Source organism: Epargyreus clarus, unplaced genomic scaffold, assembly GCF_041222505.1.
Source record: "Epargyreus clarus isolate Ecla_fem2 unplaced genomic scaffold, WU_Ecla_fem_2.2 ptg000023l, whole genome shotgun sequence".
Classification (NCBI taxonomy): Eukaryota; Metazoa; Arthropoda; class Insecta; order Lepidoptera; family Hesperiidae; genus Epargyreus; species Epargyreus clarus.
In genome coordinates, this window is record NW_027332230.1 from 218,285 (window position 1) to 243,673 (window position 25,389).

Below are 25,389 nucleotides of genomic sequence, written 5' to 3' on the forward strand. Positions count from 1 at the left end.
TATGTTTAATTACTAATTTGTCCAGACAATGTAATAAATTAATCACTTTATCCGACTGTTATATTATATAATAGCAGGTTAAAGTTAGTCAAAGTAATAAATATGTTATTGTAAAATCCCGAAGTACGGTAAATCTTAACTGAAATTGGTGAAACTTATGAAAGATGAATTTTGTTGTATTAATATGTATTAGTTATACCAACAAAGTAAACACTATAATATTGTATTGGAGGCAGCTATACAGTAATAATCTTGCTTAGTGTTACCTCAGCTATAGGTACAAACTACATGCAAAACACATTAAGAAACATTATCGAATAACAATACAAGAATGATGATTAAAGTGTTATGAATTGGTAAATCGCATTATTATATTAAAAATAACATAATCATAATGAACAAAAAAAACATTGAATAATAGTAATAATGATAATGAAAAATATTAAAAGGATTGTAAATCGGCTAATGTATATATATATATATACATATAAAGGCAGTGATAGCGTAGTGGTTAAGAAACTCGGCCTCTCGATCGAGGGGTCCGAGGTTCAAATCCCAGGCACCACGTACCTCTGATTTTTCAAAGTTATGTGCGTAGTAAAAGTTAATTATCACTTGCTAAACGGTGAAGGAAAACATCGTGAGGAAACCTGCATACCTGAGAGATTTATAAATAAAATCTCAAAGGTATGTGTAGTCTACCAATACGCTGTTGGCCAACGCGATGGACTATGGCCTAAACCTTCTCATTATGAGAGGAGACCCGTGCCCAGCAGTGGGACGTTAATGAGTTGATGATGAAATCGTCTTTTTAAACAAAATTTATATGAATAATATTTGAATAATAACATAATAATATCAACGTCATCTTGGTTGTTGTTTTACAGTAACTATGAATCATATAGTTTAAGTCCGAATTATCGTGAATCGGACTCACCCGCTCGCAGGGCGCTGCCGCGCCCTTCTCGCTTAGTTTTCTATTTTCTTTTATGTTCGAATCAAATGTAACCAACACCAAGCCTGTATAACAAATGTAATGTATATAAATGTAAACATTTCACGTATTAACATTTTTTGGCCCAATGTTTCAAAACATTCAGCATTTTTCGCTAATCCTTATAGTTTCGGATTTGGCCCTGAAGGCTATTTGAAAAATTCATTCTGTATAATGACTGGTTAATGTGATTAATTCAGCGTTATTTATCACTTTGACCAAATTGAATAGATATTATACATATTGGATAGATATTATGGCTAGATATATAATATTCAAATTTATTATATTATGGCCCTGAAGGCTATTTGAAAAATTCATTCTGTATAATGACTGGTTAATGTGATTAATTCAGCGTTATTTATCACTTTGACCAAATTGAATAGATATTATACATATTGGCTGGATATATAATATTCAAATTTATTATTTTGGCTGTAACATATTGATATATTGTCCTACTATTAGAGTTTTGAATAATATACACAATTATTTATTTATAAATGCTTATAACGATACAATATATAAAAAATATATTTTTTTAATTCGGTTGACATATGTGTGCCACTTTATGCTTTTTAAGGTTTCTTGTTATCTTATATATAAAATTTTCGTGTCACAATTTTAGTAACCGTATTCCTCCGAAACGGTCTTACCGATTTTCACCAAATTTTATATGCATATTCCGTAGGTCTGAGAATCGGCTACTATCTATTTTTCATACCCCTAAGTTATAAGGGTTGTTCATTCTTAACATTTTTTTATTTATATGACAACACAACGTTTGCCGGGTCAGCTAGTAAACTATATAAACGTTGTTAGCGTTAAAACAACGTATTAGCTTTAACGTTGAAATGTTTCATAATTATGATACTGTGAACAAACTATATTCTATGATAAAAACGTATTTTTTGCAAATACGTTCTTATAGGTCTAACAGATAATATGATAATTAAAACTTATAATTAACATCTTCAGTATGTAGATTATTATTCATATGTGTGTGTTTATCTTTAAAATTAATTATATATTTATAGTATTTATACCTGTATTTATATATATTAATACCTATTTATAAAACTTACTTATTCGTGCTGTTATGTTTAAAAAATTGTAAATCCGTAATTGGCTGTAAGAAATACTATATAAGAAATGTAATTGTATGATTTTAAGAGCTGTGGATTTTGTAATAATTAAATAAATAAACTAATTTAAATTGAGTAGTTAACTACTCATTATTCTGGTTCAATCGAAAGTGGTTCTTATGTATTTTCATTTTTTTGGAACTTGTGAAATGTTGAATATAGCGTTATATCGTTTTGGCATTTCATATAGGACTATAGTGTGAACCGTTTTGTAAAAAAAATGATTTTTGATTTTTATGTAGATACGCTCATCCGGTTCTTATCGTCATCAACCCATTACTGTCCCACTGCTGGGCACGGGTCTCCTCTCAGAGTGAGAAGGATCAGGCCATAGTCCACCGCGCTGGCCAAGTGCGTAATGGTAGACTTCACATACCTTCGAGATTTCTTTTTTTTTTTAAATCTCTCTGGTATGCAGGTTTCCTCACGATGTTTTTCCTTCACCGTTTACCAAGTGATAATTAATTTCTAATACGCACATAACTTTGAAAAATCAGGGGTGCGTACCTGGGATTTGAACCTCGGACCCCTCGATCGAAAGGCCGAGTTTCTTAACCACTAGGCTATCATTGCCTTATACTACTATCCGGTTCTTATACCACGATATTATGTTGCTCCTTATGCAAACGGAGATTTGGAATAAAAAGTGTTACTTAACACTGGTATAACATTTTGAAAACTCTATTTTAAAAAAATCTAATGATGTTTTATTCGTATAAGTGTTCGGATGACAGAATATAGTTTTCTTCAAATTTTTAAGTATGTATTTAATAGTAAAAACAAATTATTTCATGCGGTATACTGTTTTCATGGCGCTTGGACAACTATGTTCGGCGTTAAATTTAAGTTATAAATAGTGGTGGTAGAATTCTGGATATTAAATGTTTTGTTTTTTTTGTATATCTTCTCTTCTTTCCAAATCTCCTTTTTAAATTACTTAACTCGTAATAGTTTTTGATATCACTTAATTTAATTTATTTTTATTACATGTTACTTTGTATAAATAAGTATATATAAGACTTATTTTAAATAGGTACTTACCTTTTATATATTTATACACATTAACGAAGTAAAAACACATATTGAATTAATGACGAATCACTTTTAAAAATTATAACTGCGAATTATTATTGATATGTTTTTATCAATTTCGAAAGCAATCGTTTAACGACGCTTAGTTCATCGAATGCAGCTTATGCGCGACGTCATCCTCGAGCGGTTATCAGAGGACTGACTGACAGAGAGGCATGCGCCTGCGAAAACTACGCGGATAGAGCCAGCCCCTCGCTAACTATTGGCCTTCATCAAGGTCGCATATAAACGTATCAATGTCGATGTATACCTACTCGCAATTGAAATGGACTATTGTAGCGTATTTAAACTGGGAAATACTAAATAAAATCATTATTTTTCAATAGGTATGTAAAGGTAAACGCATCAGTAATTGATAATGGCCCAAAAGTTGACATTTTTGTCTTTTACTCGCTAAAATAATGCTACCCCTGTTAGTAAGGACTCCGCTATTGTGTACTCCAAATGCCAGCAATTACATCTCTCAATAAAGACAAGGAACATTTTATAAAGTTTAAGTACATCTCGGTACAGGGCCGCTGTTACACGTTTTTAGGGTTCCGTACCCAAAGGGTAAAAATGGAACCCTATTACTAAGACTTCGCTGTCTGTCCGTCTGTCCGTGTGTCATAGGGCTCTGGAACCGTAATAGATAGACACATGCAATCTTTACAGGGCATGCATAACTGTGGCCGCTATAATAACAAATACTAAAAATAAAATAAAGTTGAATATTAAAGAGGGTCTCCATACAAAAAAACGGTATATTTCGGCATTTTTCGATCAACTGTTAAACCGTACTAGGAAGACTGTTGAAATTTTTACAATCCGTTTACTTCTATAACTGGTATTACTTATAATTAAACATATTTTAACATAGTTATTTTTATTGTATTATACGATGTTAACGTAACATTCATCATCACCCCAACGCCATCTATTGTTGTTTCATAAACTAAGTATCGTTGAAAATAATAAAATGAATACAAATAAGTAAAAAATAATGAATGGTGGTACGGAAGCCTCCATGTGCGAGTTCGACTCGTACTTGGCGAATTTTTTTTTTGTTAACGAAATTGCTAAGGACTATGGCTTGTTCCGATCAGTGTTACAGTGGATAGATCACCTTATAATGGCAATTTCCAATATCTATCTAATTATTTAATATGTACTCTAAGGTTAAGGTCGATGAAGAGAATATTTAATAATTAATTACTTAAATTTGATATCAACGACTAGGAAATACCACATGAAACTATATTAAGAAACTATACTGAACATGGTATTTCTGGCAAATATAAAATAAAAAGTGATGATAAATTGAAAATATTACACCAGAATATTCATAGTTTTGGTTGCAAAGTTGTTTAGTTGCAAATAAAGAATTATCAGAACTGGATTTTTTTTGGAGAAATATAAATATGACATAATGTGTATTATGTCATATTTATATTTGTGTGTATAATTGGACAAGCGGGAGTCAAAAATGCGAGGGGGCACATGGAGAGGGTTCCGTACCACCAATATATCGTTTTATTTTATTTTTATAATTTGTTATCATAGCAGCCAATTTGAGAGCAGAAAATTTGAACAGTCTTACGATTCAATAGAGCAAAAAATATATAAAATATTATTACATGCTTTTATTTAGTTTCACCTGTCCTTGTGTTTGTAATGAAATCTTGCAAGCTAAATGTCGCCCACCTCCCAGTATCCGATTACGCTGAAATCCGGCATGTATCTTAATTACGCGTGACAATGCAATCATATAAATTTAGTTTTGTTGTCAATCCAATATGGCCGTGTAACAAAATGGCGGCGTACATATTTCAAGACAACTCACCCAATATGGGCATCAAATGAAAGGGCTTAACTTGTAGAATACAACGCATTACAAAAAAAAAACTCAAATACACGATGGCCGCCAGTGCAAAATGACGGATCAGGTAACATATTCTTGTTCAACCAACCCAATATAGGTATCAAATGAAAGGGAAACGGATTTTATTTTACAACCCACCTGGCAAGGGTTCCGGGTTCTAGGGGTTCCGGATATCTGTTCTGGGTCTAGGCGTTTGTGTACGTTTTGGGTTTCGTCGTTGTGTGTGCGCTAAATCAAACCCGGATGTAATCAGTACAAAACAACAAGTTAAAGTATTCATATATTTAATATATTATAAAGACGTCTACGATAAGAATAGAGTTAGTTAGAATAGTATTAGTACAGAATAGAAGAAATGAATTATAAGACATCTACGAGAATTCTCTATTTTAAGGCCTCATTCTGTAATTAATGAGAAACAATTAAACTATTTCGATGACTGAGATATTGTTACCTGTGCACGGAAAAACTTACAGAACTGTATAAATAAAAATACATGATTTGCTAATGTTAGTCTTTTATTAACGGACTTCTATGGGTATATTATTGAGTACACACTGTAGAACTTTTGTATATATTTATTATTATATGTTACACTTACAATAATTACTACAGATATCTCAAAACATTTTGAAGTTGTTATTGTCTTGTATATTGAAGCTCTTGCTAAGCTGAGTTTTTGTGCTGGTTGAGTGTGTGCTTTCTTCATTTCTAAAATTATTTTCTGTAACAACGGGATATATATTTTTAACCGACTTCAAAAGGGAGGTGGTATATCAATTCGGCCGGTATCTTTTTTTTATGTATGTACACGAATTACTCCGCCGTTAGTGGACCGATTTTAATAATTCTTTTTTTACTGTGTAGAGACGAGCTGGAAGTTGGTCCTATTTAAATATGATGAGGATCAGAGTGGGTTCTGGAAACAAAATATGTAACTCCTCAACCGATGGGAATAATTGAGCTGTGTTTGGAGATATTTGGTGTAGGTTCTAATGAAACTGCGAAGCCAGTTCATCATTGACTATTTAAGCGTCTGATAATGTGGCTTGGAGACAAAATATGTAACTCCTCCACCAATGGGAATAATTGAGTTGTGTTTGAAGATATTTGGTGTAGGTTCTAACGAAATTGCAAAGCCAGTTCATCATTGACTATTTAGTTAGGTTAGGTTGGAACATATAAGACAATATAAAAGCAAGCGAGCAGGGCGCGGTAGCGCCCTGCGAGCGCGCGGTTCCAATCAATTTAATTCAGACCTTACCTTAATTCATGATCACGTTTATACAATTTTATATTGTATTACTATAAATGTTATTATGTCATCACTAAAAAGGGTGAAAAAATTTTTTAACAAAAAATACAACCGACTTCTATTTATTTATTTATTTATTTATTGTTAATTAGAACGATACATTGATCACTTACACTAATTAACATGTCAAATTCAATGTCATAATACAGGAAACTTCATTATTAAATAGAATAAACATTTATATAATAGCTGAAAGTTAAATAGTAACATTTAAGAATTAATAAGAAAAACAATAATTAAATAAACTATGTCAGTACGAAATTTAATATTACATTACATTTACAGAAAAGCAACTGAGAATGTAGGAGGTTAGAATTTATCCGTTAACTTAAGGCACACACTTAAAACTTCCTGCCATCCGTCAGCAAATAGATCGAAGTCAGGATATGCGTTTAGAAGACTTGTCAACTTCTATGTCACTACAAAGTAAAAAATAATTCAAATAAATGTTGGTTTAGTACATATATCTGATGTCGGCGCTCATAGTAGACATCCGTTTACATCGTTATCCAAAGAAATATATTGAGCGCCGACTTCAGAAATGTGTAATAAACCAACATTTATTTGAATTATTTTTTACTTTGTAGTGACATAGAAGTCGGTTGTATTTTTTGTTATTTTTTCTTTATTGGATCCAACTTAAAAGGAAGACGGACCATGAATCTACCAGAAGAATCTCTCAAGTATGTATCCTTAAAATGGTTTTCACAGTGTATGTCTTCTGAACTATTTAATGTGGTGCTACCTGGAGGTTCCTCTGATTCCCAAAATTTTTGTAAAGTGTCAGAAATATTATGACCACATTCGCAAGAGACTTGAAAACTAGAGATTGGAGCAGATTCTTCTCCGTCAGAAATAGTTTTCCCAATCAGTGCCCACCCAAATATAGTTTTTATTGCACCAGGAAATGGTAAAGACGACTTGACTACTGCATCATTTAATAAAATTGAATCATAAAGGTCACTTCCAATAAGAATATCAATTTATCCCTTTATGTGGAATGTGAGGTCTGCCAATTGATAGTTTGCAAAATGTTTAACTACATCCTTTGACACAGAGCGTGATGGTAATTTTTTTGTAAGTTATTGTAATATTAAAGCCTTTGTTGTAACTATAGAAGAGTATTCATGACGAGACTTTAATACACAATCCACCTTTCCTTGCGCTTGATTAGAGGACCTTCCTCCTAGCCCTGTTACGAATGTATTATCATGACTTATACTCAAATTAAGACGGCGAACACAAGATTCAGAAATAAAAGTAGCCTCTGAACCTAGATCAATGAATGCTCGACCTTCTATCCAGTTTCCATGTCGATCCTGGATAGATGTTGCCAACAACACAACATCTTCTTTTATCTTTGATATGTTTATCATGAAATGTGGAGCTCTGAAACTCTTTAACCTCTGGCAACTCCTCATTATCACCTTCACAAGACTGTACGACAGCAGCACTCTTGGTATTATATGCATTCCTCAAACTATTATCGTGCAATAAGGTATGATGAAGTCCGCGACATTCCTTGCATGAAGACTTAGATTTGCAAAAACGACTTAAATGTGGTCGGAGGCAGTTATAACATAGCCTGTTCAATCTAACAAATTCTCTGCGTTCAACGATAGACATATTCAAAAATTTACAAATTATGCAACTGTTCTGTACAACACTTGCATTGACTAGGTTCCAAACTTGTAGCAAATACTTGCCATGACCTTTGAGTTGAAGTTTGGTGATTATTAGAAGTGTTAAATTTTAACTGTAATTTGGTAGCTTCTAGAGCCTTACAACGTGATTTGAGAAAATTCAATAAGTCTGAAAAGTCAAGTATACCACAATTACCGTGTTGGAGTTCGAAAGAATTTCTTAACTCAATATCCATTTTTTTAAGATGATATGGAGAATAATAAAACTCCATTCAGAAACTGGCATGCCAAGTGCTTCTAATGCTCTAATATTTTCCTTGAGATTATCAACAAATGAACGCAAATTTGAGTTTGATCTACTTGCAATATTCGGAAGACTCATGATATTATCAAGATGTATGTCAGCAATAAGACGTTTGTTATCATAACGACATACCTAATAAAAGATCATAGGCAATTTGATAATTTTCCTCAGTGGTAGGTAAATGTTTAATAAGAACCACTGCATCACTAGTCAAGCAATTAATCAAATGGTGCATTTTTTGAATGGAATTTAATCTATTATAACAATGAACTAAACTGTTAAATACAGATAGAAAACTGAAACTTTGTAACTTGACCGTCAAAGTTACGCAACTTTAATTTTGGCAATGAAAACTCATTATGACCACACATATCGAATTTAGGACTAGGGACGTGTCCGTATATCTCCGAATAAATTACCTTTATATTATAGTAGGTCTTCATACAGTCATCATATATCTCTTTATGGATCTCTGGGTCAAAATCCTTTAGCTTCTTATCCTCTATTTTAACGTGTGATTTCAAGAAATTTCGTTTATTATTTTCAATATCACGATACCGAATCGAAAACTGTCTGGTTTTACTAAGCACGGGGTCATTAGCAACGTCATTAATGTCCCGTAAAGAACTGATTGCATGTCTATGTTCTATTTGAAAAAAGCGTATTAAAATGGTTACTCATTTTCCCGAAATATTGTTAAGCACCACTTATTATTACGATATTTATCACAAATAGCACTAAGACTTTGTATTGCATGCACCTTTAACTTTGATTCGAGTCGATTCAACGTGCAAAATTTTGCACGACTCATGATGCGAAGCATCAGAGAGTGCTTTACGATCGAAAAATTTGCAAACTTTTCCAGAATTCAACGTTTGCACTAGTTATGTCTTTATCTCCGGTTTCACCGGAAATAAAATAACTAATTGAATGAATGAACTTGACCTATAAACAACTTTTGTAATAGATAATGAATGATTTCAATAAACTTGACCTGAACCTGATACTCTCTGTGGCTACAACCCTAACCGGATGCGGAATTTGGAACTCAATGTTACAAACGGAAATGAATGAATCGAAAGTTTCGAGAACAATGAAAATTCCGTAATACCATATTATATGGCCCACACTAAATGTTATAATTATTATTTTGATATCATATGCAATAATTCAATCAATGTTATGCAGATATCATGGCTTGCTTTTGTTTCAAAAAATAACCCCAAAATAAATAGGAATCCTAGGCTGAAGGACCAAATGTTTATGGAAGGAAAGGAACCCGCACTCACCTGTTATCTTGTCTTCGTTATTCCAAGGGTCGACCCTTTCTTCATTCCATGAAGGTATTGATGTTGATTGTTGAGGTCCAAAACTTTCTCTTGCGTTTAAAATGTGTGGGTTGACAGACAGAGATTTGACACAAGGAAAAAGTATTGATTGAAATTGTAAATATAAAAATGACATAATGGAGTACTTGGCGATAGAAACAAAGTAACAAACTATGCTTGCCACCCTCTCGAACAGCTATGCGGTCTAAAAACGCATATCATATGTGTGTTACTATATATAACAAAATATCAAATAAATTTAAAAAAATAACTGTAAGTAAAATTAAATAACTGGCCAAGTGCGAGTCGAACTCGCACACGGAGGGTTCCGTACCACGTATTTATTTTTATTTTTAGTATTTTTTATCGTAGTAGGAAGTAGCTTCATTAGTAGGTATATGAATTTTTAAAATATAAAGTGGTGAATATTAACTACATTTCGCCAATATTAGATCCATATTGCTGCTCTCTAAGTATACAATAATTACATCATCATCATCATCAACCCATAATTAGCCCACAGCTGGGCACAGGTCTTCTCTCAGAGTGAGAAGGATTAGGCTGTAGTCTATACCGCGCTGGCCAAGTGCACGAACAGTCGTGAATGTGCCACAGTGACGAGCGGGTGATGTGACAGTTTTCGACAATAACACATCCAGATATATTTTTTTAAATTTTATATGTTAATACTATACTATATACATACTTAGATACTCAATCTACTAGGTACTACTACTACTACTAGGTAGGTAAATTTCAACTAAAACAAAATGTCAGTCAACCTGTCGCCTACTAGGGACCCACATATTATATCATGTTTTTTTTAATCGTTTTAAGTGAAATAATCTGTAAAAAGTTATTCATAAAAGTGTAAATAATTAGATTTAACTTATAACATGGTTGTGTACTGTACAGGTTGTATGAATAATACTAGATATATAGGTAACCTAGCTGACCCGGCAAACTTTGTACCACCTCAAAATCTATTTATCAAATATATTTCATACTAGCAGAACCCGCGGCTTCGCCCGCGTAAAAAATATGATATGGCAGACAAATACTCGTAACTGTAATCGTAAATTTGTACCTTTAACCATTAAAACGATAAAATAGCATTAATATTTAATTAATAAAAGCTTTTTTTTCGTCACTGTGTACCTAAATTGGTCAAGTTTTCTTCACAAACATGCACTAAAATTCTAATTAGTGGACTGTAATGAAACTTTCTTTAAAATATAAGTTTCATGTAGGATACAATAGGTAACTATTATTTACTCTATTCCATAGGAACCGTCCATGTTGTATGCGGCCTTACATGCAGTGGTTTTTTCCAGGGTAGCTGGCTGGGCGGTAAGAGCTCCCATTCTTGCGGCCCGCAACTCCAGAAGTCCCCCTTTAGTCTTGTACGAGGTATATGTCGGCGATATCCCACTACCGCACTTTATTAATAAACTGAACGAAACGAATTTAATATGAGAATCACTTTTATTTACAATTCGGCCAGAGTAACGGAATCACGCTCTACCAGCGCATGGACTTAAATACTACTCGAGTGACAAACAGCCTATGAACTACCCTCTCACATCACTTGTTTTGTTATAACAAGTGACGTGATTCACAATAAATGTAACTATTAATAAAATAAAATTATATTGAAAATATTGTTTTAAAAATACTAGAATAAATATTTTAATATTATTATAATTCATATAATTTATTTGGTATGACTGACAAAGTGTTTTGAAGTACTACCGGAAGTCGTCCATATTTTAATCTAAATATTAATTCCACATTGACAATCAAAATTAACATGATAAAAATTAATATTACATATTATAAAATGTCTCGCCGCCCATATATATGTGTCTACCACATAACCATGACTACTCCACGCATAACCACAATCATACCCGACGGCAGGACAAAATGTTGGCACGCAGTGTGTCCAAAGTAGTTGCGATGTACCTAATCCGAATATCCACATTATCATAATTATATGAAATTTGCACCCGTCCACGTTGTCTTGTATTTGTCCGAATAGACGTTGTCTAAAATTTTACGTTTCTAACTTCGAACATAAAAGATTCCCGTACATATACATATAACACTTCTTTTACCTGCTTAGTAGAATTTCAAAAACATTCCTATGTACATATGCATCAATAAATACTTTATCAGCAAATTTCTGAAAGCTAATATTCAACACCAGCGGTCGGCAACCCGACACCCATGGGTGGTGTATGGCCCGCGACTTTTCCTCGTGGCCCGCGGGTCTGCACGTTACTAATAATTGGCCAAGTGCAAGTCAAACCCGCTCCTTGAGGATTCCGTACAACCAACATTTTCATTTATTATTATTATTTTTTATTTTTTTTTTCTAGTATTTAATATTGTAGCAGCCATTAAAGTACACATATTGTGAAAATTTGAACTGTCTACCTCTAACGGTTTAAAAGTTAGTTGGAAAAATATCGAATAGCAGTTTGTTGTATGGGGACCGCTTTTGTTTGTTTTCAACTTTTTTTTATTTTTAGTATTTGTTGTTATAGCGGCCACCGTTATGCTTCCTATGTAAGAATTTCAAATGTCTATCTATTACGGTTCCAGAGATAGAGCCCTGTGACACACGGACAGACGGACAGACAGCGAAGTCTTAGTAATAGCGTTCCGTTTTTATCCTTTTTTCAAAATCTGCGGACGTCCAACAAACTTTCTACCCCTATTTTACCCTCTTAAGGGTAGATTTTCCATTAATAGTGTTAAAAAAGTTCTATTATTTCCAACAGAATAGCCAAATGCAAGTTTTTATAGTCCTTGCTCCCGAATTAACGGAGTTTGAAATAAAACTCCAACCCCCATTTAACGACTTTATGGGATGATTTTTCAAAAACAATGAAATAGGTGTTTAATTATTTTCTATCGAAAACCCAAATACCGATTTTCGTACAGTTTACATTAAAAATGGGGGACTTTCATACAAACTTACAACCCTTATTTAACCCAAATAAGGGTTGATTTGCCAAAAACAATGAAATAGGTATTTAATTATTTTCTACCAAAAAAGCTAAAGACAGATTTTCATAGAGATTAGATCAAAACTGGGGGATTTTTATACAAACTTACAACCCTTATTTAACCCACATAAGGGTGGATTTTCCAAAAATGGTGAAATAGGTATTTAATTATTATTAATTGAAAACTCAAATACCGATTTTCATAGAGTTTACATCAAAACTGGAGGAATTCCATACAAACTTACAACTCTTATTTAACCCACATAGGGGTTGATTTTCGAAAAACGGTAGAACTAAAGTTCTATTGTATCTAACCAGTAAAGCAATGGCTAACTTTCATAATGCTGGCTTTCAAAATGGCAAAATTTAAAATAAACTGTCAACCCCTATTTAACCACCTTTGGGGTTTATTTTGGAAAAACCCTTAGATTAGATTTTTATTACTTTAAATTAGAAAGCTAAATACCAATTTTCATCCAGGTTGCTATAAAACTGACGGACTTTCATACTAACTTTCAACCCCCATTTAACCCCCTTAACGGTGGAATATCAAAAAATCTGTTCTTAGTGCGCATCTACATTATAAAATGAAGCTATATTTCAAATTTCATGATTATAGCTTCAGTAGTTTAGTCAAAACCTTGATTAATACGTTTTGAACGTGAGTATCTTTTAGCTTTTATATATATAGATAAATAAATTGTAGTCTTAGCCTATGTTACTCGTGGATAATGTAGCTTTCGAATGGTGAAATAATTTATAAAATCGGTACTTTTTGAGCCTATTCATTACAATCAAACAAATTTTTCCTCTTTATAATATTATATATATGTAATGATTAGACATCGGATTATATGCAATTGCATATTTGCATATCATATTCAAAGTACCAATACATATGTCCTAGTCATACCATATTCGAAGTTACCATAAATACGACATCGTAATTAAAGAAATAATAATAAAAGTGTAGATAACAATTACCTTGATTTTTCAGAAATTCGGAGAAGTTATTTTTCTTTAATACCGATTTTCTAATGTTAGTCTTTTATATAGCTTTAATATAGTGTGGCTTCATTTCGGTTCACAACATAAATTCAAGCAACTCTAAAAGCAAAGGAATTCATTATTATTTGTCGGGTTTTGTAACGCCATCTAGGGACTTAGTGGTAAACTTTGTAGATCGATACATTATCACTTGGACAACTAGTTATGATTTAATCCGCAAAACATAGCGCGACCTATCTCAAATATCGCCTCTAATATCGTCTCAATGGAATATTTTTTTTTTAACAAAAAATACAACCGACTTCTATGTCACTACAAAGTAAAAAATAATTGAAATAAATGTGGGTTTAGTACATATTTCAGAAGTCGGCGCTCAATATATTTTATTGGATAATGATGTAAACAGCGTGTCTAATATGAGCACATTATCAGACCTTTAAATAGTCAATGATGAACTGGCTTTGTAATTTCATAAGAACCTACACCAAATATCTTCAAACAAAATCCAATTATACCTATCGGTTGAGGAGTTACATATTTTGTCTCCACAACCCACTCTGATCCTCATCATATTTAAATGGGACCAACTTGTAGCAATTGTACACACACGAAATTAAAGGCATTAAAATAGGTTCATAAACGGCGAAGTTATGGCTGTTATATTTACATGGGTGGAGGAGTTCCCCTCATTTTGTCCAGAACCCATCAATGGATCCTAACCATATTTAAATGGGACCAACTTCCAGTTCGTCTCTATACAATAAAAAAAAAATATTAAAATCGGTCCACTAACGGCGGAGTAATTCGTGTACATGCATAAAAAAAAGATACCGGCCGAATTGATAACCACCTCCTTTTTGAAGTCGGTTAAAAATTATTAAAATTATGTATTGTCATCGGTTTTTATAATTGTTCAAAGTTGGTAAAAATCGAGTTCAAAGATTCAAGTAAATACACACATACCTTGGTACATACAGTCAAACTAATAAAAGCGCAGTAAAAAGATCGAAAAGCAAGCAGGCAATTAGGGATGCCGATCCGAAAAAAAGTTTTATTTGATATCTAGTACTGGATCGATTCAGTGCATCGATATTTCATCTTAGTAAATCGAAACACGATTTTTCTGTTTCTATAATGATATTATTATTTCGTCACTTTATTCGAAGATATAGATGTAAATATTATATGTATACATATAAAAGTTAACAAGTAGTCCTTTTATTGTTCAGGCAATAATCCGCACGCTTTAGATAGTAAAGTATCGATATGTAAATTTTTAATCAAAAAAACACGTCACTTCACTATAGTCACTTCCCTACGTACCCCACTTTGGTCTCATTTTAGGTCATTCTTTTTCTGTGCGGGCAACAGAACGCGCACGCTTTCCTTTTTTACCCGACTGCCAAGGAAGGGTTATGTTTTTCGCGCGTATCTTGTATGTTTGTCTTTCTTTATTTGATCCGATCTTACAAACGGCTGGATAAATTTCGACAGTTAAGGTGTCCTTATATTCGTCTCAATGACCCGAGTGTCCTTAGATAGGTGTTAGAAAAAAAAAACAAAAAGGGCGAATTTTTGGCGCGAAATAGTAACACATTTCAAAAAAAAAGTTAACCGAACCTATTGAGTGGGGTATCAAATGAAAGTAAATTAAACGTAGATTATAAAAACATATTTGTATATATATAAAACAGCAAGATGACTGACTGACTGATTAATTAAATGACTTTTTCATTTTTCAGAAATCAACGTACATCCAAAACTGTTCAACTTAGGGTTCTGAAATTTTGCACATACGCTTACTATATAGCGTAAATAAGTACTAAGAAAGGCCTTTTGGAAATTCCACCCCTAAGAGGGTAAAATAGGGAAAAACTGTTTTCTTGAAATCCTTTAATTTTGAAGCAACTACTATAAAATTTAGTATTTGGCTTTCTGGATAGGAACAAAGACACACCTATCTATCCCCTTCCGAAAAATCAACCCCGTAGAGGGTAAAATAAGGCTTAAAAGTTAATTTGAACAACCGTCAATTTTGAAGCAAACACTATAAAATGTTGTATCAGGCATGTTCGATAAAAATAACGAAATTCTACCCCTAACGAGGTAATATAATCACCGGATAGATCTTTTATAGATCATAAATTGTGTTTTTTTTTTGCGAAATAACACGTTTTAAAAAAATACCAAACCTATCGAGTAGGGTATCAAAACAAAGGAAATACTCATATGTCATTTATATAGCGTAATTTCGCACTACGAGGATAAAATAGGATAATATTGTTTGAACATCTTTTGATTTTGAAGCAGATACCTACTATGAAACTTTGTATTTAAAAATAATGAAACGCCTATTTCACCGTTTTTGGAAATTCTACTTCAGCCTGTTTAGTGCAGTCGGGTTTTTGATTTTTTAATTAAATTACTTGTTTACGATGCTGAAACGAAGCGCGGAAGATAAAATCAGTTTTTATAAAAGGAAAATACAAAAATTACAAAATAAGAACGTGAAACGTCGGAATAGGATTATTGTTTACTCGGACTCGTCAGATGTTGAAGATATATCTGGTAAGAGAATTTTATTCCTTAAGTACCCACATAAATTTACAATTTTGTAATATGGTTGCAAGAAATTGTACACGTCTTATATCGTAGAATAAATATACGGAAATCGCTTTGGAGTTAACCGCGAGTTAACCAAAAAGCTTTCTTGGCCCCAGAGTTAACCGCGAGTTAACCAGTGGGTACAAATATGATGACAGAGTTAACTATGAGTTAACCAGTTAACATAATATATCCGTTTTTGGGCATAAAAATATTGCTTTTATACAATTAATCCAACAACCAAATGGCCTTCCTTTATTCACAAATACAATCGCTTGCTTTTAGATAACAACACCAATAACTCAGTCTTACAACAATGTGCAAAATCCAAATAATGCCTGTGGGGAAGCCCCACTATTGGTTCAAAATGGGATCCAGGATGAAGCTCAGGAGGTGTTGCCTTCTTTGGATCCTGAAGTATTAACAGCCTTGGGAGACCTCGAACCTGAACAGGTGATTTACGGGGCAGATATCCACCCTGACTTAGCCCTCAGGTGGCCCCCGATTCTTAAGAAGGGCCTCTCAGATAAAGACTTAAAAGAAAAAATCTTTTTAGATTATGCGACGCCCCAAAATTGCAAACTGTTCAGAGCGCCTCGATTAAATCCAGAAATAGCTGCAGCAGTGTCTGAATTTGCTCGCGCTCGAGATAAGAAGATTGAGTGCTCTCAACAACAATTAGGGGTAGGCCTTACAGCTATAAACAGAGCTATGTCTTTACTGTTAACGAGTGATAATAAAGTACAAGCAATCAAATTTCTGTCAGATGCTTGTAGGATCCTGTCAGACTTACACGCGTTGGAGACCCAAACTAGAACGAAGTCATTAACACAAGGTCTGGAAAAATCTTTTCTAAACCTAATCCAGGAGAGTGAAAGAGATGAGATGCTTTTCGGTAGTGATCTTCCCGAAAAAATCAAAGCTTCAAAAGCTATTGAGAAACAGGGCTCTCAAATTAAGAAACCCGAGTTAAAAAATAACCCGGGTCCATCTTCATCTCGCTCGACAAGGACGCAGGGAAACGTGAAAGGCTCTTCTCGCTCGGCGAACAGGGGGGGGGGGCGGGCGAGGAGGGCCCAGGAAGACCCAGAGGCCCCCGATGTCCCAGAGTAACTTCACTCCAACCAGAATTTGGAACAGACCTCCGCGTGCAGGTCCTCGGACATAGAGGTACATGCCGGGAGATTAAAATATTTTTATAACTGTTGGCGTAATATAACTAATAATAGGGTAGTTTAAAATTGGATTCGAGATGGTTATTGCATTCCTTTTAGTAAAAAAGTAAGAAAAAGTAACAGTAGTTGTCGTAAATGGTCATTAAAAGAAAAAAATACAAATGTGTAATACTATTAAAAAATTACTGGACCTAGAGGCTATATCCATTTGCGAATCATCTCGAGATCAGTATATATCTGATATATTTTTGACACCAAAACCTAACGGAGATTCTCGATTTATACTAAATTTAAAAAATCTCAATAAATTCGTTGAGAAGGAGCATTTTAAAATGGAAGATTATAGGACAGCCGTTATGCTTATATCGAAAGGGTCTTTCATGGCAACAATAGATTTAAAAGAATCGTATTTATTAGTACCAATTAAGTCAAATGATAAGAAATTCTTACGATTTCAATTCCAAAACGTAACATACGAATTTAAAGCTATGCCTTATGGCCTTTCTACGGCCCCTAGAACATTTACAAAAATTATGAAAATTGTTGTAGCTCATTTGAAAAGCCAGGGTTTTAAATCAGTTGTTTATTTAGATGACATTTTATGTTTGGGACTAGATTTTACAGAATGTCAAACGAATGTTACAGAAACGAGAAAACTATTAGAATGTTTGGGCTTTGTTATTAATTACGAAAAAAGTAATTTATATCCTAAAACTAAATGCAAATATCTGGGTTTTGTTTTTAACTCTTTAGAAATATCTATAGAATTGCCATTAGAAAAACAGAATAATATTTATTATCTTGTACACCAATATCTCAGTCTGCCTCGATGTACAATCCGAGAATTTTCACATTTGATTGGAGTGCTTACAGCAGCATGTCCTGCTGTGGGTTACAGCTGGATGTATACAAAATTATTAGAACGCGAAAAACATTTAGCTTAAGTTCAACATCATAACAATTACAACGCAAAATTCACACCTTCAAGTAATATTTTACCAGATTTACTTTGGTGGGCTAAAAATATTTATATATTACGAAATAAAATTGAAAAACCAGAATTTGTTTTAGAAATTTTCTCAGATGTGTCAAGGCAGGGTTGGGGTGCGTTTTGCAATAACTTACGCACTGGCGGGAAATGGAAACCAGAAGAGGTTGGATTCCATATAAATTATTTAGAACTCAAAGCAGCATACCTTAGTTTAAAGACGTTTGCTCGGAACAAATTTGATTGCGCAATTTTGTTAAGGTGTGACAACACCACTGCTATTAGTTATGTAAATCGTATGGGAGGAATTCAATTCCCCCATTTATATGAAATCACAAGAAACATTTGGCAATGGTGCGAGAAGAGAAGACTATGGTTATATGCAGCATATATAAATACCAAAGAAAACGTGGAAGCAGACCAGGAATCACGTAAGAAAAATATAGATACAGTACTAGAGATCTCAAAAACAGCCTTTCTTTATATTACACGTAATTTAGGAAAACCTGATATAGATCTATTCGCTTCTCGCGCCAATGCCAAGTGTGACAACCCCTATTTCTTTTATGCTTTCCCGCCTTTCTCGTTAATTTTAAAATGCCTTCATAAGATTAAAGCAGACGAAGCAGAAGGCTTATTAGTATTTCCGTACTGGCCTTCTCAGCCTTGGTACCCAGTATTAAGAGATATGTGCACTTCAAAAATTGTCTATTTGAACGCTAATCAACATCTTTTAAATTTCTCTTTCAGGAGAAGACAGCAATTCAAATTTATCCTGGGTGTCGCGAGGCTCTCCGGGAAGCTTTCCTGGGGAAAGGCACTCCCGAAGTAGCATTAGACATAATTTTGTCTTCAGTTGCACAAAGTACCATGCAACAGTATAACGGCACGTATAAATTATGGTGGAAATTTTGTAATGATTTGAACTTAGACCCTTATAATACACGTAAGGAGTCTATAATGGCGCACACGTAAAAACAACAATGGCGCATCACTGAATAATAGTTTAATGATTGGACCTACCTTACAACCCGACTTACAGCACTTGATCTTAAATTGGAGGACATACCCTATATGTTTGATAGCGGACATCGTGAAGATGTACCGTATGGTGAGAGTAGCAAGCGAAGATTGTGATTTTCAGCGTATAGTGTGGAGAGATAAACCCGAAGATCCTTCAAGCTCCATATTTGGCCGTAAAAACACTAAATCAAGTCGCCAATGGCTACAAGTTCAAATACCCTAAAGCCGCGGAAAGGGTGGAACGGGAGTTCTACATGGATGATTTTTTGACCGGTTGCTAAAATATAGAAGAAGGGATACAGTTAATTAAGGAAATTGATGCACTGCTAAAGGAAGGGGGATTTGTTCTGCAAAAGTGGTCCACTAATAGGGAAGAATTACTACAGGATTTGAATAGAAAGGAAAACGGGGAAAATAATAGGATAGAGGAGAAAGACACTAAGCAATTAGAGACAAAGTTAGATAATATAGTTAAAATACTAGGACTTACCTGGAACAGAACTCGCGATGAATTCCAGTACTCCGTGAAGCTGCCGCCGCCGTCTGCACCTGTAACAAAAAGAAAAATTATATCGGACGTAACGCGCCTATATGACCCATTAGGTTGGATAGCACCATGTGTAATAAAAGCAAAAAAATTCATACAGCGATTGTGGATAGCCGTAACAGGATGGGATGAAAAACCTACAGAGGATATTTTAAAAGACTGGTATACTTACCGCAATGATTTGGTACATCTTGCTGAATTTCATTTGGAACGGTGGTTAAACACTAATTTAAATGATGTGATCGAATTGCACGGATTCTCGGATGCATCTAACAGAGCATATGCAACAGTGGTATATTTACGCGTGATAAATGAGTCAGGAGCCATCCATGTTGGTTTAGTTACAACAAAAACGAGAGTAGCGCCTGTGAAACAAGTTAGCATACCGCGTTTAGAACTATGTGGCGCAATTTTATTAGCTAAATTGATAATGGAGATTGCTGAAGTATTGAAGGTACCAAGAAACCACGTGAGAGCTTGGACGGATTCGACAGTAGTACTTGCTTGGATTAACAAACATGCCAGCATCTGGAAGATATTCGTAGCCAACAGAGTTGCAGAGATTCACACAACTCTGGAATCTTCACACTGGGCACATGTTTCGACAAAAGATAATCCAGCAGCAAAAGATTGCGCATCCCGTGGCGTTTCACCGGCGGATTTTTCGCAACACCATTTGTGGAAATTTGGCCCAAAATTCTTATGGGAGAAAGATGTTCCATATGCCCGATTTACAAAAAATGAGACGCATGAAGAAGAACTGATAAGAACTCATGTAGGCACCGTAGGCGAAACAATTCTCGAAAAATATTCCTCGCTAAATAAATTGATTCGGGTGGTTGCTTATATTAGAAGGTTTAGCAAAAGGGGCGACGTTCCAAGAGTTAGGAGGACTTATTTAACTACAACAGAATTGGAAGAAGCCTTAAACACATATGTAAAATTGGCACAAGGTTTCGAATTTTCATCGGAGATTAATGAGTTAAGACTAAATAACCAAATCAGTCGAAGAAATCAAAAGTTGTGAGAGGGGGTTTAAGTACGTTAACAATTTCCCATACGGTTGCCACCATAAAGTTGCAATACGGCTCCCATGTATACGTTTGTGTTTAGTTTTTCACATACCAAGGGATCGTTATAATTTTTGCATAGCGGTGACTATGGGCGGTACTTTACGGTTCAGAGAATAACATGAACGGTTCCTATGGAATAGTGTAAATAATAATTATTGTATCCTACATGAAACTTATATTTTAAAAAAGTTTCATTCATCATCATCATCAACAACCCATTACTGTCCCACTGCTGGGCACGGGTCTCCTCTCATAATGAGAAGGATTAGGCCATAGTCCACCGCGCTGGCCAAGTGCGTATTGGTAGACTTCACATACCTTTGCGATTTTTTTTTACAAATCTCTCAGGTATGCAGGTTTCCTCACGATGTTTTCCTTCACCGTTTAAAGCAAGTGATAATTAATTTCTAATACGCACATAACTTTGAAAAATCATTGGTGCGTGTGCCTGGGATTTGAACCTCGGACCTCTCGATCGAGAGGCCGAGTTTCTTAACCACTAGGCTATCACTGCTCTTAAAAGTTTCATTACAGTCCACTAATTACAGTTTTAGTGTATGTTTCTGAAGAAAGCTTGACCAATTTACGTACATAGTGTCGAAAAAAATATGAAAAAAAGCTTTTATTCATTATATATTAATGTACCTATTATTGTCGTTAAAATTTTTAAAAGTACAAATTTAGAATTACAATTATTTGTATGTCATATCATATTTTTTACGCGGGCGAAACCGCGGCTTCTGCTAGTAAACTATAAATAAACAACGCTACACTGACGGCTACACATTATACGTAATCTTCAGAGGAAAATTAGGACACCGATTTAAGTTATCTTTAGGGAAAGTAGCTGCTTGAATTAGGGTTGATATTAAGAAACAATCTTTCTATGAAATTGAATTATGTTTCGTTTCTTATAAATCCATTGAAAATCATAATCAGCAACCCATTACTGTCCCACTGCTGGACACGGGTCTCCCCTCAGAATGAGAAGGGTTAGGTCATAGACCACCGCGCTGGCTAAGTGCGTATTGGTAGACTTCACATACCTTTGAGATTTTATTTTTTTTATAAATATCTCAGATATGCAGGTTTCCTCAGGATGTTTCCCTTCACCGTTTAAGCGAGTGATTATTAATTTCTAATACGCACATATTTTTGAAAATCAGAGGTGCGTGCCTGGGATTTGAACCTCGGACCCCTCGATCGAGAGGCCATGTTTCTTAACTATCTATCACTGAAAATCTTAATAAAATATACACGAAACCTTCCCCGAGAAACATGCCATCTATTGGTAAAACTGCATGAGAATTGGTTTAGTAGTTTTTGAGTTTATCGCTTTTATACAGGCAGAGTCGGCGGGGGAATTTACTTTAATATACTCGTAATAACTACCTATGGATAGATGAATGACACAGTCGTTCCAGTCCAAAAACTTCATATATTTACAAAAATATTTGTTCATTTCCACGTATTGAACAGCCATACGTATTTACGTTGTTTTTCTATGTTAAATAAATAGGAGAATAATATAATAGATAGATAAAACCGAATTCTATGTCACTACAAAGTAAAAAATAATTCAAATAAATGTTGGTTTAGTACATAGTTCTGAAATCGGCGCTCAATATATTTCGTTGGATAATGGCGTAAACAGCGTGTCCAGTATAAGCGCCGACTTTTTTTGACATTACATTACATTACATTTATCTGATTAGGAACTGTAAAATATGTGTGAAAGCATTTAATGGCTTATCCATGTGATTTAGGCTGGTGGTATCTCTGCATCATCAGATCTAAGGAGTTGAAGGTCAAATTTTTCATCATATGTCTCTGTCTAACAACATCATTACAACGAATATATTTTCTATATACTTTACATGGAAGGCACCTCTGCATCATCAGGGTTGAAGGTTCAAGGTCATATTTTCCATCATATGTATCTACTTAAGGATCTTATCACACATTCGTAAGATCCAAATGCCTTACTTGTGTGGTTGAGGCAGGAGGCACCTCTGCATTATCAGGGTTAGAGAGTTGAAGGTCGAATATTCCATCATATACCTCTGTCTATCAACCTTATTAAACATTCGTAAGCTCCAAATGCCTATCTTGTATCGTTAAGGCAGGAGGCACCTCTGCATTATCAGGGTTGAGGAGTTGACGGTCGAATATTCCATCATACATCTCTGTCTATCAACCTTATTAAATATTCGTGAGTTCCAAATACCTATCTTGTATCGTTGAGGCAGTAGGCACCTCTGCATTATCAGGGTTGAGGAGTTGACGGTCGAATATTTCATCATACATCTCTGTCTATCAACCTTATTAAATATTCGTGAGTTCCAAATACCTATCTTGTATCGTTGAGGCAGTAGGCACCTCTGCATTATCAGGGTTGAAGAGTTGAAGGTCGATTTTTCCATCATACTTCCTGCTTATCAACCTTATTAAATATTCGTAAGCTCCAAATGCCTAACTTGTATGGTTGAGGCAAGAGGCACCTCTGTATTATCAGGATTGAAGAGTTGAAGATCACATTTTCCATCATATCATGTTAATCTAGATATTCAATGTTCAATTTATTTTTCATGAGGATTAGATGGCCAGGAGGTAAGATATCATAAAATATGTAAAAAACAGGGGTAGTGATGATGAGTTGCACCCCATAGCTCAAAGTTTTAATCATCAGACTATACCCATGTCAAGTACTGCAATGAAATACCCTTTCATATGAAAAAAAGAAAATTGAAATTAGTTAAAAAATACTCGAGTTATTCAAGTTTAAAATAAATCAGGTTTTTCCAATTTTCCGGGAAAACTGGCAAACATTTTCAAATTTCCTCGAAATGGGACCCCCTGTGAAACTAGCCGCACACAATGGCGGTTGAATCATGTCGATCGGTCGCGGCATCGCGAAAATATCGCTGGACATACATAAAATATATATATATATACGCGACGAATAGATAACCTCTCTCCCTTTGGGAAGTCGGTTAAAAATACTGTTTCTGTTTAAATGTTTTATTGCACCATTATTAATGCACCTCAAAGTAGCGTTACTTATAACTAAACAATTTATTTAAACCTTAAAAGAAAAATATATTAAGAAAAGTATATTAATATCCGTATCCTTTTCTTCATTATTATCTCGGGTTTCCCTGCAATCTTCCTGTCTAGGCATAGAGGTTATGAGGTTTCCTAAGTAGCTCTCCTTTGATGAGCGTAAAAGTGCGGGTGGATTTCATAAGCTTACCAGCATACTCGTTGAAGTGCCTCTTTATTTGACGAGAATATGATTTTAGATTATTCCTGACTTCCTCTTTGAAGGAGTTATAGGATAATATAAACGAACTTGCAGGATTAATCACGATATATTACTTGGAATCTGTACACTACATTATACATACACTTGACAGACAGACTGATCAAATCAAAGAGTGACACATAGATATATTTAAAAGTAAATTAATTTACATACGGTTAAGACATTTATTTTCTCAAAAGATTTTACAAAAATCGCTTACTGAGAAACTTAAAATTATTACATAATAAAAAATTCGTGAGCCAATTAACATATTATGATATTGCTAGTTAGAGGGTGAGTGTAAAAAAGTAAATTATCAAGTGTGCAACTGATTCGTAGGTATGCGTAGCGTGAATGAATTGTTTGTTTATTAAGGCTAATACCATAGTGAATGGTAATTATGATTAGTTGAGTATTTATATAAACCTACGCTATCATACAGTTATTGTGTATTATTGTTATTATTATATACCGTTATTTTAAAGTGTTTCTATTGTATTATTGTTTTTTTTTTTTTTTTTTTAACATGTATTTTTAGAGATGATTCCATATGTAAATGTTGATTATGTGTGCATATATGCATGTGTGTGTGTGTGTGTGTGTGTGTGTGTGTGTGTGTGTGTGTGTGTGTGTGTGTGTGTGTGTTGGTGTGTGTGTGTGGGTGTGTGTATGTGTGTGCGCGCCCAGGTGTTTGTGTATGTATTATTAAGTGTGTGTCTATGTATATTTATGCATGTAGTGTTTTATTGTATGCTAAAAATCAAGTACGATGTGTAGGTTTTTATAATAATAACGTTCACCAGATTACAATATTTAGGTTAGGGAAAAATTCTTTAAAATGTGGCTTTTTAGTAGTTTTTTAAATGTAGGTAGTGTTTTAGCATATTTTATATCTTTAGGCAATTTATTATAGAGCTGGGCTCCGTCGAAAAAAATATTCTTTTTACCGTATTGTTTAGTCCTAGGATTTA

General features: G+C 34.1%; 1 protein-coding gene across 4 annotated transcripts in view; it reads right to left on the minus strand.

The window, feature by feature from the left end:
* LOC140751832 (protein SCAI-like) overlaps positions 1-25,389 on the minus strand; it is a 194,805-nt gene that overhangs the window by 37,649 nt on the left and 131,767 nt on the right. For 2 of the 4 annotated variants that reach the window (XM_073085900.1, XM_073085898.1), the window contains exon 2: positions 19,985-20,043. The exons of the other annotated variants lie outside the window; for them this stretch is intronic. The gene's annotated coding sequence lies outside the window, so the exon portion shown is untranslated. The remainder of the gene's footprint in view (positions 1-19,984; positions 20,044-25,389) is intronic. 4 annotated transcript variants of the gene reach the window in all.